Source organism: Gobio gobio, assembly GCF_949357685.1.
Source record: "Gobio gobio genome assembly, chromosome: 15".
Taxonomy (NCBI): domain Eukaryota; kingdom Metazoa; phylum Chordata; class Actinopteri; order Cypriniformes; family Gobionidae; genus Gobio; species Gobio gobio.
In genome coordinates, this window is record NC_137108.1 from 49,746,187 (window position 1) to 49,760,438 (window position 14,252).

Genomic DNA, 14,252 nt, shown 5'->3' on the forward strand with positions numbered 1-14,252 from the left:
TCCTCACAGAAGACCTGAGGCTGAGAGTGAGTATATGACAAAATCATCATGTCCAGGGTGATCTATTGCTTTAATGGATTGTGTCGAGAGAAAAAAAAAGTGCACGCCAATTATCTGGACTTTGCTTGTTTTGGTCCACGAGACGGTAAGACTGAGTCATACCTGCAGTCACTAATCACCAAATCTACAATTTACCTCTTTTAAAAACAAAACAAAAGTGCCCATAAAAAGCCAATATAAGCTGTGTTTTTAAACAAGCGCCGGTTTCCAGGAGGTTCTGTGTTATGAAACGCCGCCGCCATCAATTTCACTTTCTGACATTCCTGTATGAGTCACATTTGTCAAAAGCTCATAAGTCAGCAGACGTGGACTTTCTCGCGAACTCTCTTGCGTAAATCCGTGCTATGGCTTGATCCGTGCTGAAAGGCGTCAGGTGAAACCAGCGGCCCGATGAACCAACAGTAATGCTCGCGGAGAGTGAAAGGCTTGGCGTCGTCCTGCTGTCTCTCGGGCTTTAATGATGAACATCTGCATGTAGGAGTCAGTGTGTTCTGTTTCAGAGGAAGGTCAGTTCCCTGACAGAAGACAGGTTGTATTTTATCCCAACATGGAGCCAAATCAGATTCCAATTATCCAGATTTTTTACTTTGCTGTGTTTTTTAGAGCAAAAAAATTAATACTGTGGATGTTTTGACTTCTTCACAATTCTGTCATAATTTAATGAAACGTGTTGTTCCAAACTGCACTTTTCCATATATTGAAACATGGCAAGCACTATATAGCATATGACGTGTGCTGTATTTAAAGTCTTTTGAAGCCATGCAATGGTTTTGTGTGAGAAAAAGACTGAAATTGTAGTTATTTACTGATTATTTCCCTTCAAATGTGAGTTGGGTCTCCCATGCGCTTCATGATTTGTATGATGCATTTATAGGTGTTTAATTAATTTATGATGCAGCCTTAGAAACCAGTTGTCCATGTAGGTTGTACATAGAAAATAGGTCAATAATTGTATTTATTATTATTAATTTTTTAATTATTAGATATTAGGGTGACCAGATGTCTCAGTTTATTGGGAACTTTCCAAGTTTCACAAGGTTTGTGCACTGTTCCATTCTGTTCCATTTTGGAACTGGAACTGGAGTTGAGATTAATTCCAAAATTCCAGAATGGAACGATGCACTGAAACGAAATCGAAAGGAACAATGCATGAATGTTCCACGTTTCACAAGGCATGTTCCGATCATGCATGGTTCAAGAATGTGATGGAACGATGCATGCACTTTCCAAGTCTCAAAAGGCATGTTCCGGTTCCATTTTGACATTCTGAATTATGTTCATTTCAGTAAATTTTGGACTTAATCAGAATTCATTTCAGAGTGGAACAACACATGAAATTGGAACATGCCTTGAGAAACATGGAATGTATTCATGCATTGCTCCTTTCTATTTAGTTTTCATGCATTGTTCCTTTCTGTTCCATTAGCATGCATTGTTCCGTATTCATGCACAGTTCCATTCTGTTTTAGAATTAATCCGTCAAGATGGAACAATCCATGAAAACAGAACGTGATGGAACAATGCATGAATACATTCCAAGTTTCACAAGGCATGTTCTGGTTCATGCGCATTTCCATTATTCCATTTTGACATTCTGAATTCTGTTATTTCCAGTAAATTTTGGACGTAATCAGAATTAACTTCATAATAGAACAACACATGAAATTGGAACATGCCTTGAGAAACATGGAACATATTCATGCATTGCTCCTTTCTATTTTGTTTTCATTCATTGTTCCTTTCTGTTCCATTAGCATGCATTGTTCCGTATTCATTCACAGTTCCATTCTGTTTTGGAATTAATCAGTCAAGACTAATTCCAAAATTCCAGAATGGAACAATGCACAGAAACGGAACAGAAAGGAACAATGCATGAAAGTTTCACAAGGCATGTTCCGATCATGCATGGTTCCATTATGTTTTGAAGTTAATCAGTCAAGATGAGACAATGCATGAAAACGGAACAGAAAGGAAGAACGTGATGGAACGATGCATGAACATTCCAAGTTTCACAAGGCATGTTCCGATCATGCATGGTTCCATTAGGTTTTGAAATTAATCAGTCAAGATGGAACGATGATATGATGGAACAATGCATGAAAACAGAACGTGATGGAACAACGCATGAATTTTACAAGTTTCACAATGTTCTGGTTCATGCACAGTTACATTCTGTTTTGGAATTAATCAGTCAAGATTAATTCCAAAACTCCAGAATGGAACAATGCATGAATACGGAACATAAAGGAACTATGCATGAAAATAGAAAAGAAAGGAACAATGCATGAACTTTCCAAGTTTCACAAGGTCCGATTTCATGCACGGTTCCATAAGTTTCTGAGACTTTCACAGCTCACTAGTTTTCTGAGACTTTAATTTGTGTTCCACAAAAAAGACGCGAGACATTCAGCGGTGTGAGGATGTGAGTAAATGATGACAGGATGTTAATTTCTTGGTGATCTATTCCTTTAATAACGCTGTCAGACTCCCTGAAAAGGTTTTAAAAATGGTTGTGGAAAAATTCTGAATTTCATTTCAAATGGAAATTTAATTTATCTGCTAACTGTATTTTGAAAGCGTTCATAATGCATTCGATGACGAGATGTTTTGAGAAGGCCTCGTGTGTGCGACACGTCATTCACGTGGTGGATTTATTTCCAGAAATCCATTTTTCATAGCGTCCCAGCACACCGTAGAACACTTTACTCAGCACTTGAAGCCTCGCACTTCTCTTCAAGTGCCTGCGGGGAGATCTAAAGAAGACTAATGGAACATGACGATCCTCGGAGGACGGGCGAGGAAATTCAAGAGCTCCGGTTGCCCGTGCGCCGCTTTGATTCCTGATCATGACAAATGCAGTAATTAGCATTCAAGTCCAAGAGGAGCAAGTTCTCTTTATTCCTGCAGGTTTATAGCAGAGCCTGCTAAGTACGTCGGGCCCGTCTTCATCCCTGCAGCCGCACGGAGGAAGAGAGAATCCGGCATGACGCATCAAGCGTAAAGCACATCTTGTGCCTGCAATTTTATCTAAGAACTTGTGCCTGCACACAGGGCTCTAAGATTTTAGCCATTGTTTAAAACACTGAAGCACTTGAGATGATGGCTAACATCAGTGGTGTACCAGGTATGCCCAATTACAGGTTTAATTACGGAGCTGAAGTCTTCTTTCAAGCAAGAAAAATAGAGTAATTTATGACAATGACTCAAGAAGGGTCACTTCACACGTGGAGCAAAGGCTGTGTGCTTGGAAGAGGGTCGTTCTTATTATTTTGTGGTCAAGTATCACTATTACTGTTGCTCATACTTTGGGATTTGAACAAGCCTCTAGTCCTAAGTATTGCATTTAGACATGTGACTTGTCCTCAAATGTTTGTTGCTATGAAGGTGAATGATATCTCATATCATGCTGCTGTTGTTGTTGAGGAAAGGTGTGCTACGTGTCTGACCAATCACACATACTATTTTCAAATGAAAAACGCCTCTGCAATCGATTGGATGTCGATTAGAGATCTGGATGTGTGCAGCTGAAAATACATCAATAATTGTATTTATAATTTTTTATTAGGATGACCAGACGCCTCAGTTTATCGGGAACTTTCCCACTTTTGCAAGGTCTGTTCCGATTTCATGTATGTTCCATTCCATTCTGTTCCATTTTAGAATTAAACAGTCAAAATTAATTCCAAAATTTCACATAGGATTGCATGACATGATATCTCATCATTCTGTTCTGTTTTTATGCATTGTTCCATTCTGTAATTAATCTATACTAATTAATAACGGAATGGAACTGTGCATGAAAACGGAATCCCTTAAACAATCAATGAAATCGATTGGATGTCGATTAGAGATCTGGATGTGTGCAGCTGAAAATAGATCAATAACTGTATTTTTTGTTTTATTAGGATGACCAGACGCCTCAGTTTATCGGGAACTTTCCCACTTTTACAAGGTCTGTTCTGATTTCATGCATGTTCCATTCCATTCTGTTCCATTTTAGAATTAAACAGTCAAAATGAATTCCAAAATTTCACATAGGATTGCATGACATATCTTATTAAACATCCTGTTCTGTTCTCATGCATTGTTCCATTCTGTAATTAATTGACTAATTAATACCGACATGGAACTGCATGAAAAAAGAATTCCTTAAACAATCAATGAATACAAATGAGAAACCGACATTCAAACGAGAATATATACTGCCAACCATCTACTTTTTAGGGTGACTAGGTTAGGTAGGCTACCTAGACACTTATGGTGCGTTCACACCGGACACGAATGATGCGAATTATTCGTGCTATTCGCGTGAAGTTGGACGCTTGAACATTTTGAGTTTACTCGCTTCATTCGCTTCAATCGCGTGACATTTACTTCGCACCAGACGCAAATTCGCGTCATGGGAGGGGCTTCTGCTAGCCGGCTCGTCTCGTTGAGAAATGGCTGACATGGGCTGTGTTTTTTTGTAAAAATTCTACTGGTAATGTGTGACAAAACGTAGTTTTAAGACTTTTTCAGGCGATAATGTAGTTGTTTAAAGCTCAAATCTGTGGTTTATTTATAAAGAGAGCGCCTATTTGAACATGTGATCTGGTGTGTGTGGAGTTGTGAGCTCCAGTGGATCAGCAGCGCTCATTAACCCCGGCGAGAGCAGCCTTTCCTCGGCCAGTCCTTCTGCCGTCTGCCGCTGGCTCTGATGACTCTGTGGTGTCTCGAGCTATAATTCGTCTTGTGTAGATGTAACGGCCGATCTTTGCTCTCATGGATCTATAATTTGTTCCCTGGCAAATCGTTTAGGCTGAGGGCAAAGTGAAGTTTCATTACTTTATATTTTTAGGCTATTTAACTTGTAGCCGACTAGCACTGACTGTGAATGTTTGACTGAATTGTTTGCTTTATTTCATGTATAGCTTATTATACCTTTTACTTATGCTTTTGTATTATTGATCATACATAAACTTGCATTTAACAAAAAGAGACTGAGTTGTGTTTCATGTCATTTAATGTTATCACAGTGATAATCATATGCACACTTGTCCGAACCAGATGTTAATATACAGATTTTCTCCTCATTGTTGTCACTACTAGAGCAAGCTCCTGATAGGTTAACGCGGCGCGAATGTCCGCCAAAGTTCAGATTTTTCAACGAATGTCTATTCGCGTCTTTGCATTGACTTAACATGTAAATCACTCGCGTAAAACGCTTCATTCGCGTCCGGTGTGAACGGTGTGGGGTTAGGTGTGGACTTTCCCAGTTTCATAATGTTTGTTCCGATTTCATGCACGGTTCCATTTTGTTTTGTAAGTAATACATTCCAAATTAATTCCAACGTACAAGATGGCTGCCATTATTTTCCATTTTAGCCAGAATGGAACAAAATGGAGGCATGGGAATGGAACATAATGGAACAATGCAGAAAAGCAGAATCCTTTAAACAATCAAAGAAGAAAAATGAGAAACACAAACATTCAAATGAGAACATATACTGCCAACCATCTTCTGTATAAAATAAAGATTCTAGATCAAATAGCAACGACCTGGCAACCACTCAGAACACATTAAAAAAAGATTCGAGCAAAGTTGGTGCCATTGAGCCATTTGCAGCTAATTGTATTAATGTTCATTTGCACATACCTATTTTAATATTCTTTCTGGTCTGGATGCATTATGCATGATCACTGGTATACAGCGCACCCTTAAGAGTCATACGGAGCAGATCATAAGTTCGAATACAATAAAAGCTGTCCTAAAGTTAAGAGTAACTGCACATTACAGCGAAGGTTTACTGCCGCCTGCGGCTCCAGCACTAAAGCCATGACAGAAATTATACCTTGTTCTGTTTAGCTATCGTTAACCTCCAGAGTTCTCACTGGCAGCTTTCAGTGTCATTAAACCAGCGTTTCTTTGAAAAGGAGGGAATGTCATCAAAAATGCATTTGCTAAATAACCCAAATGCAGAGCACTCGAAGAGCGAGTGCACTTAAAGGTGTAGTTCACTCCAAATTCTCTCACCTTTGTGTCGTTCCAACCCCGTGCTTTTGTGTTTCACTGAAAAAGTATGAAATGACATGCTGTCCAAACGACATTGAGGTTGAGCTATTCCTTTAAGGCCTTCAGTGCGAGAAAAAAAACCCTATTAATGTTTTCCATAAAAACTTTATAATGTTTGCCTTAAGGGTGGATTAAGGAATATGGAGGGTGGGGAAAAAAACATAAAATCGATCGTTAGGAGGACATCTCTAGGGTCTCGGAAAGAAAAGCCCAAATCGCTTCAGATGTTTCCAGTTCATTTCCATAGGAGATAAAGTGTGTTTTAACAGGCGTGATGTGAGTTATTCACACTGTCTGCAGTATTACAGGGCAACTGTTGCTAGGGCTTTATGCATGACAGCAGCGGCGGTTTTGGTTCAGAGGACGGCTGTTTCCAAGCAGATCAGGACCTATTTTGGGAAATGTGCAAATTGACAAATGCATGCATGATTACATGACATGACACACGTTTTTGCACTGTTTTTGACAGCTGAAACATATTTTACTTCCAAAATCTGATTGAAACAGGACATTCATACAGAATAGAACTTGATTTTATCCATCAGGAATAGACTGGATGGTGAAAAATTGTGTTGTTTGGGAGAAGTTAGGAAAAGTAAGAGGGCTTGGTGACAAAGAATTACAACAACTTTTTTCTTCAGAGTAACACACACAGAATTGTTCAACAAGAACATAAAATTATTTGTTGGGGTCACCAGATGTCTCAGTTCATCTGGGACTTTCCCAGTTTCACAAGATTTGTTCCAATTTCATGCATGTTGTACACATCAGAAAGTGTAACAGACCTTGTGACCCCTGGGTTTTGTTTGTTTGTCATTTTTTAGGGGCTTTTCTAATTATTATTTTTTATTACTAATTAGGTTTAATTTATTTTTTTATTTCCGGTTATTCATTTTAGTGCTTCAACTAATTTCAGTTAGTTGTAGGGATGCACCGAATCCAGATTTTTAGGGATAGGCCGAATACCGAATCCACTGGTTAAGATTCTGCAGTTGCTGCACTTTGGCTCTAGATTCCCTCATGCACAACTCGTATTCTTTTAGATGTTTCATACGCAAATGTTTTAACAGCCGCTATTGTTTAGGGTCCTTGTCACCACGAGAAAAATCTGCATTGCAAATGAACATGTAGCTCAACTTGAATCGCCTTCTTTTGACTGAAAGTACTGCCAAACACGTTTTCTCCTCACAAGTTCCATTTTCCAAACCTAGTAAACACCTTCTCGTAATCAATGGCGGCATCATTTCGTCGAACAGCATAGCGTGCGTAGTGCAAGCCTAGGGTTCGGTTCGGTCATGTTCCATTTTGACTTTCTCACAGCCTGCATTCGAACGGTCCACTTAAGCCGCATTTCCACCGCAGGAACTAGGAACTTTGTGCTGGTACTCGGTGTGTTTCGACCGCAGGAACCAGGGTCTAAATGAAGTTCCGGGTAAATATTTCCCCCTCCGAAAGTCCCTGTTCGCGAGGTAAACACCTTCCTGTAATTAATGGTGGCGTCATTACGTCAACCAGCGTAGCGTGCGTAGTGCAAGCTTAGGGTTCGGAGCGGTGGGAAAAAATTCTAAGGGTGTGTTTACACTTGTAGTTCGGTTCGTTTGGTCCTGACCAAAAAACAAAGGCCGTTTTCACACCTGAAAGTCCGCATCAAGGTCCGAACCGAAGTTCATGTTTTCACACATTTTATACATTGGGTTAGTTTTGGTTTGGTTTCACATTGCAATTATGCAAGCGCACTAAAGAACTTTACATGACACACTTGAGTCCACTCGTCATCATCTATGTGGGCGGCATCTGGACATTGATTGGTTTGTAAACGGACGTGCGTCTGACGTCAGCGTTTTTGACAAGAATGAATGAACGGACGCATATGGTTGCCACTAGTGAACAGTGAAGCATTGCTGGACTATTCTGGACGCATTCTTTTCGTTACGTTTAAAAGTGGACATTTCAAACTTTATATACACATATTTCTCATGTTTGTGAGACGAGTAGCTGCTGAGTTGCGGTTTATTTGAGACGCGCTCCAGTTCATGTGCAAAATCGCTCCCGAGATTATTGTCTGCTATAGACTATTTGCTTCTTATTTATTAAATCCAGGCAATTATCTGATTAAACGTTGATTAAAATTAAGATACAATTTATACAAAACGAAATTCACATTAAAGAAAGGCTTTCTAAAATTTATTTCAAAATCATTTCTGACCTTCTGTCTTCTGACACATTGCGCATCTTTTCACTTTTCATAATCAATGTAGCCCAGATGAAGTTTAAAAATAACATTATAATATTTAAACATAAACAGGAACTTCCTGTAAATGCTCTGAAAGTACGAACCATACAGAAAATGCTTTCACACTAGAAACGAACCGAACCTTTGTTCAGTTTGATCCGGACCGAAACTGACTCTTTTCATCTGATTGGTCCGGACTGTGGTCAGGGGAGGTTTCACACCTGTAATTTTGATTCGGACCAAACTGAAAAGTCAGAAAATCCGGACCAAACAAGGTAGGTGTGAAAGCGCCCAAAAACAAAACATATAGTCCTGGTCCGCTTGGCGTTCACACTGGCATTTTTAACAGCGAACCTAAAGTTACTGAACCAAAGGCATAGGGATACGGTCAAAACCTGATTTGTCGGCTTTTATGACATATATTTCGCGACGGAGCTTGCTTACCGAACATTCAAAGCAACGCTGTGTGCTGGATTAATTTTATACGTCTACATATCAGTCCCTCCAGAAAAACGTGATTATGCGATCGCGTGATTTAACGCATAATCAGCCAAAGTCCGCATATTCATGCGGGGGCCGCATTTTTTCAAATACGCCGCACTTTCGCTGCATAAATTGCCTATTTCCGCGTGCAAAATATGCGGGGCTATCAAGATTTCATAATCCCCGCATTTTCGTTGCAAAAAAAAGTCATATATATTAGCAGAAAGTTGAAATTTTTTCGTTTACTTCACTCAAGAGCCGCCATTTCCGCCTATTGCCATGGGAACGTTTTGAAGTGACGTGATTACCCGACGCGAACGTCATCGAAAAGCTTCAAACCCCGTGGAGAAACCATAGATACCGGTGAAACCATGATGCAGCACAAACTCCCATTGGCCAACAAAAATAACAGCAAAAGAGCAAAGCAATTTCCCTGTGTGCTGACTGATTTCAAAACACAGCTTTGAAGCGTTATGAATCAATGAGTCGATTCAGCGGTTTGAAGCGTTATGAATCAATGAGTTGATTCAGTGGTTTGAAGCGTTATGAATCAATGAGTCGATTCAGCGGGTTGGATCGCCAAAGTCACGTATTTCAGCAGTTTGACACGCGATCCGAATCATGAATCGACTCGATGATTCATAGCATCATGATGCTGTGTTTTGAAATCAGTCATCACTATATAAGTCGTTATTTAGTTTTTTTTGCACACAATAACTATTATCGTCGCTTCATAAAGTTATTGTAGAACCACTGTAGTGAGATGGACTTTGTAACGACGTCTTTAGTAGGCTACCTTTTATGGGTCTTGAGAGTGTACATTGTGCCAATGGAGGCCTTTCTGAGCCATCGGAATTCAACTAAAATATCTTAATTTGTGTCCAACAACATAAAGGGAAGTCATTAATGACAGAATTTTCATTTTTAGGTGAACTAACCCTTTAAGAGATTGCACTGTGCATTGGAAGCACTCAAACGTCTGTTTTGTATAGCGACATCTGTAAAACAGGAAGTTATTTATTATTTTTTTCAGAAGTTGTAGCATATTCCTTTTGTAAAGCTACAGAACTTGATTGACTAAATGTTTTGTAAATTTGAGCCATTATTAAGGTCTTCAATAAAACAAGATGAGAACTTAAATATTCCAGCACTTTCTGTGATGTAGTGCTTTTTTTCTCTCTCTCATCAAACCGCAGTTTTTGCAAGTTCCCGCAATTTTATCGCTTAAAATTGCATAAATATCCCGCATTTTTCATCGCATTTTTTAAGAAAACGTGCCGCATAATCAAGGATTTTTGCCCGCAACAATCACAAAAAAAAGCCGCATTTTTCTGGAAGGACTGACATATGGTTTTATTTTTACCAGCTGAGAACTCACGAAGAGCTCATAAAATGTTCAAAATATTCAGAACAGCAGCAGGATTTCCTCCGGTGTGCAGAAACGAAGATCTGCATATATTGATGAGGCACTTTACCTCCTCGTTGCTCCACGTTTGCCCCCTACTCATTTTGGATACACGATCTTTCCGCGTCGTCAAATCAGCTGACTTGTAGTGTCGCATCTTGTGACATCACGTCCTGTTTTTGGTTTGTTTACATGTCTTTGGACCATGTTGCGTTCATTTATCAATCGAACTGCACCAGAGTTAGTGCGCAGGATTTGTATGGCAGGATTCACATACACTCACCTAGAGGATTAATAGGAACACCATACTAATACTGTGTTTGACCCCCTTTCGCCTTCAGAACTGCCTTAATTCTACGTGGCATTGATTCAACAAGGTGCTGAAAGCATTCTTTAGAAATGTTGGCCCATATTGATAGGATAGCATCTTGCAGTTGATGGAGATTTGTGGGATGCACATCCAGGGCACGAAGCTCCCGTTCCACCACATCCCAAAGATGCTCTATTGGGTTGAGATCTGGTGACTGTGGAGGCCATTTTAGTCCAGTGAACTCATTGTCATGTTCAAGAAACCAATTTGAAATGATTGGAGCTTTGTGACATGGAGCATTATCCTGCTGGAGGTATCCATCAGAGGATGGGGACATGCTGGTCATAAAGGGATGGACATGGTCAGAAACAATGCTCAGGTAGGCCGTGGCATTTAAACCATGCCCAATTGGCACTAAGGGGCCTAAAGTGTGCCAAGAAAACATCCCCCACACCATTACACCACCACCACCAGTCTGCACAGTGGTAACAAGGCATGATGGATCCATGTTCTCATTCTGTTTACGCCAAATTCTGACTCTACCATCTGAATGTCTCATCAGACCAGGCAACATTTTTCCAGTCTTCAACTGTCCAATTTTGGTGAGCTCGTGCAAATTGTAGCCTCTTTTTCCTATTTGTAGTGGAGATGAGTGGTACCCGGTGGGGTCTTCTGCTTTTGTAGCCCATCCGCCTCAAGGTTGTGTGTTGTGGCTTCACAAATGCTTTGCTGCATACCTCGGTTGTAACGAGTGGTTATTTCAGTCAAAGTTGCTCTTCTATCAGCTTGAATCAGTCGGCCCATTCTCCTCTGACCTCTAGCATCAACAAGGCATTTTCTCCCACAGGACTGCCGCACACTGGATGTTTTTCCCTTTTCACACCATTCTTTGTACACCCTAGAAATGGTTGTGCGTGAAAATCCCAGTAACTGAGCAGATTGTGAAATACTCAGACCGGCTCGTCTGGCACCAACAACCATGCCACGCTCAAAATTGCTTAAATCACCTTTCTTTCCCATTCTGCCATTCAGTTTGGAGTTCAGGAGATTGTCTTGACCAGGACCACACCCCTAAATGCATTGAAGCAACTGTCATGTGATTGGTTGATTAGATAATTGCATTAATGAGAAATTGAACAGGTGTTCCTAATAATCCTTTAGGTGAGTGTATATTGAAATGAACCGCACTAACCGAGCAATCGCACCAGGGTTCGTTTTAATCGAACCAAACATGACAAGTGGGAACGCACCCTTAGGTTCGAAAGAAACCGAAACCCCGTCAAAAAGCCCAATATTCGTCCGAATCTTAGATTTGGTGCATGCCTAGTTAGTTGCCAAGGCATAATTTAAAATGTTAATTTTTCATATAATATTTATATTTAATTTAATTGCAGATTAATTCCAATTAACAAAAAAAAATTCAGTAGTTTAATTAACTCCAAGGACCCTGATCAGGGTCCAGAATGACGTCATCAAGTTTATGCTTTAAATTTTAAATGTCTGTGGAGGAGCTCTGACCTCTTAAGTGGTACCATTGGAAAGCTTACAATGCATCATGCATCAGATAGGCATCACTTTGGCATTTGTTTTACACAAAGTAACTTATTTACACTTATGTATACGTGTATAACACAATGGCCAGCCAGAGGTGTTTACGATTACAGCTCAACAGCGCTCAAAGCGTCACATTTTTTCAATTTCAGTACCGATTTGGTATCATTTGACAACACTAGTGTGCTCTAGCACCCTGCGGACAGTTTTGGCTGTTTCCACTAGATGGCAGCAAATACTGGAAAAATTTATTTTGTCTGTATTATGTTGCAAGATTTATTCAAATGAATCTGAAGGGAGGAAAATACAGTGGTATAAATGCAATATCCCAGTGTCACATAAAACACTGCTGAAAGTGATAAATATTATAGTATATGTCGTATGTGCTATAATAAACAAACATGTAAAATATAAAAAACAAACACAAAATAGGCGCTTTTTAAATTTTTTTGGTATAAAATTCATTTTTGAAAGAGTATAGCCTATCTCATATCCTGTGTGTTCTAGCACCCTGCAGACAGCTTTGGCTGTTTCCAGCATATGTCAGCAAACACTGGAAAAAGGAATTTAATGACACTGGGATATTGCATTTATACCACTGTATATGAGTATGGGGAGATTTTAGATTTGGGTAGGCGGAAATTACATATAAAAGGTAATATTCCTCCCTTCAGAACCATTTGAATAAATCTTGCATACAACATGATACAGACAAAATAATTATTTCCAGTATTTGCTGCCATCTAGTGGAAACAGCCAAAACTGTCTGCAGGGTGCTAGAGCACACAGGGCCGGAGTTACACACTTTCAAAACTGAATTTATAACCAAAGCATAAAAAACAGCTCTTTTTCGAGTGGTTTATTACAGCTCAGACAACATATACTTACATGTGTATCCCTTTTAGCAGTGGTTTATGTAACTTCAAATGGTTTCCTGTAAAATGACACCAGAATTGTGTATTTAGAGACTTTTCAATTTGGGTAGGCCAAATCCAGGCAGAAATCCCCAAAAATGGTCCCAGATCTTAAGAGGTTAATAATAATAACTCTGCCAGGAAGAAACTAAAAATGACACTTATGGCATCAACTATAGGCCTAATGGAAAACATTTTCTCTCATTTCAATGCAATAAATCCATCTTATGAAACTGTGTTGTTACTCCTATCACTATTTCAGACCAGGATTGGTGACTTCTTTCCCCCCTGTGCATCCCGGTTTGAGACTTTGTCACGGGTCCTACAGGTATATCTGATACCCTCTCTGCAACGAGGCCTGTTTGACACAATCACCTGGTTCTTTTCATTCAAAGCGGATGAAACGGTGAGTGGAGTGACAGTAAAATATGCAGCCGGCAGAGTTATCATCTTAATAGGACTGTCAGCGGAGTGTCATCTCAGGGCTGCAGGTGACAAGCGCGACAGGAGATGCATATCGTGACAGAAAACAACTCGGATGTCCACAATGTCACCTTGTTGTTTCAATGTCCAAACGTTCACGGGAACAATAAATTAGCCCCAAGCAGCATCGCCGCTAATATTGCTGGATATTGAGACACAGGGACAAAACATGTCCCACAATGCCATCTGTTATTAGTTTAGAAAATAGCAGCATTTCTTCTCTCTCTCTCAAAAAAAGAAAAGAGTATTGTTCTTTTGTAAGATTTTCTTCAATTCACCGAGCTGATTGTCATCTTGTGTCTCAGTTCATTCATTTATACATTGGAGTTAATGCTAGATTTGTCAAATGTTTATTAAGTAGTTGACATGACATTACACAGTCTTACATTTGAGAGAAAAAGCAGATTAAAGGGGAGTCTAATGCTATTTTATGCATTCTGACTTATTTCTCATGCGAGAAATAAGCCAAGATGTAAAGAAAATGAGTTGGACGTTGGAGAATTTCTGTGCTAAATACACTCCTTCAGGTTTCGGAAAGTGTTTTTTTTTTTCGGGAATGGCCCTGTATGACATCATAAAGGGTGGAATTCCTTGTATGGGCACTTCTCCCGGATGAGCACACACACACACACACACACACACACACACAGAAGCTTTGTTCGGGTTACGGGAGCCGTTGGCGGTGCTGGCGTTGTGTTTTTAGACACGAGATCAACAATGTCACTAAAGAAGTGTGTGTGTGTGTGTGTGTGTGTGTGTGT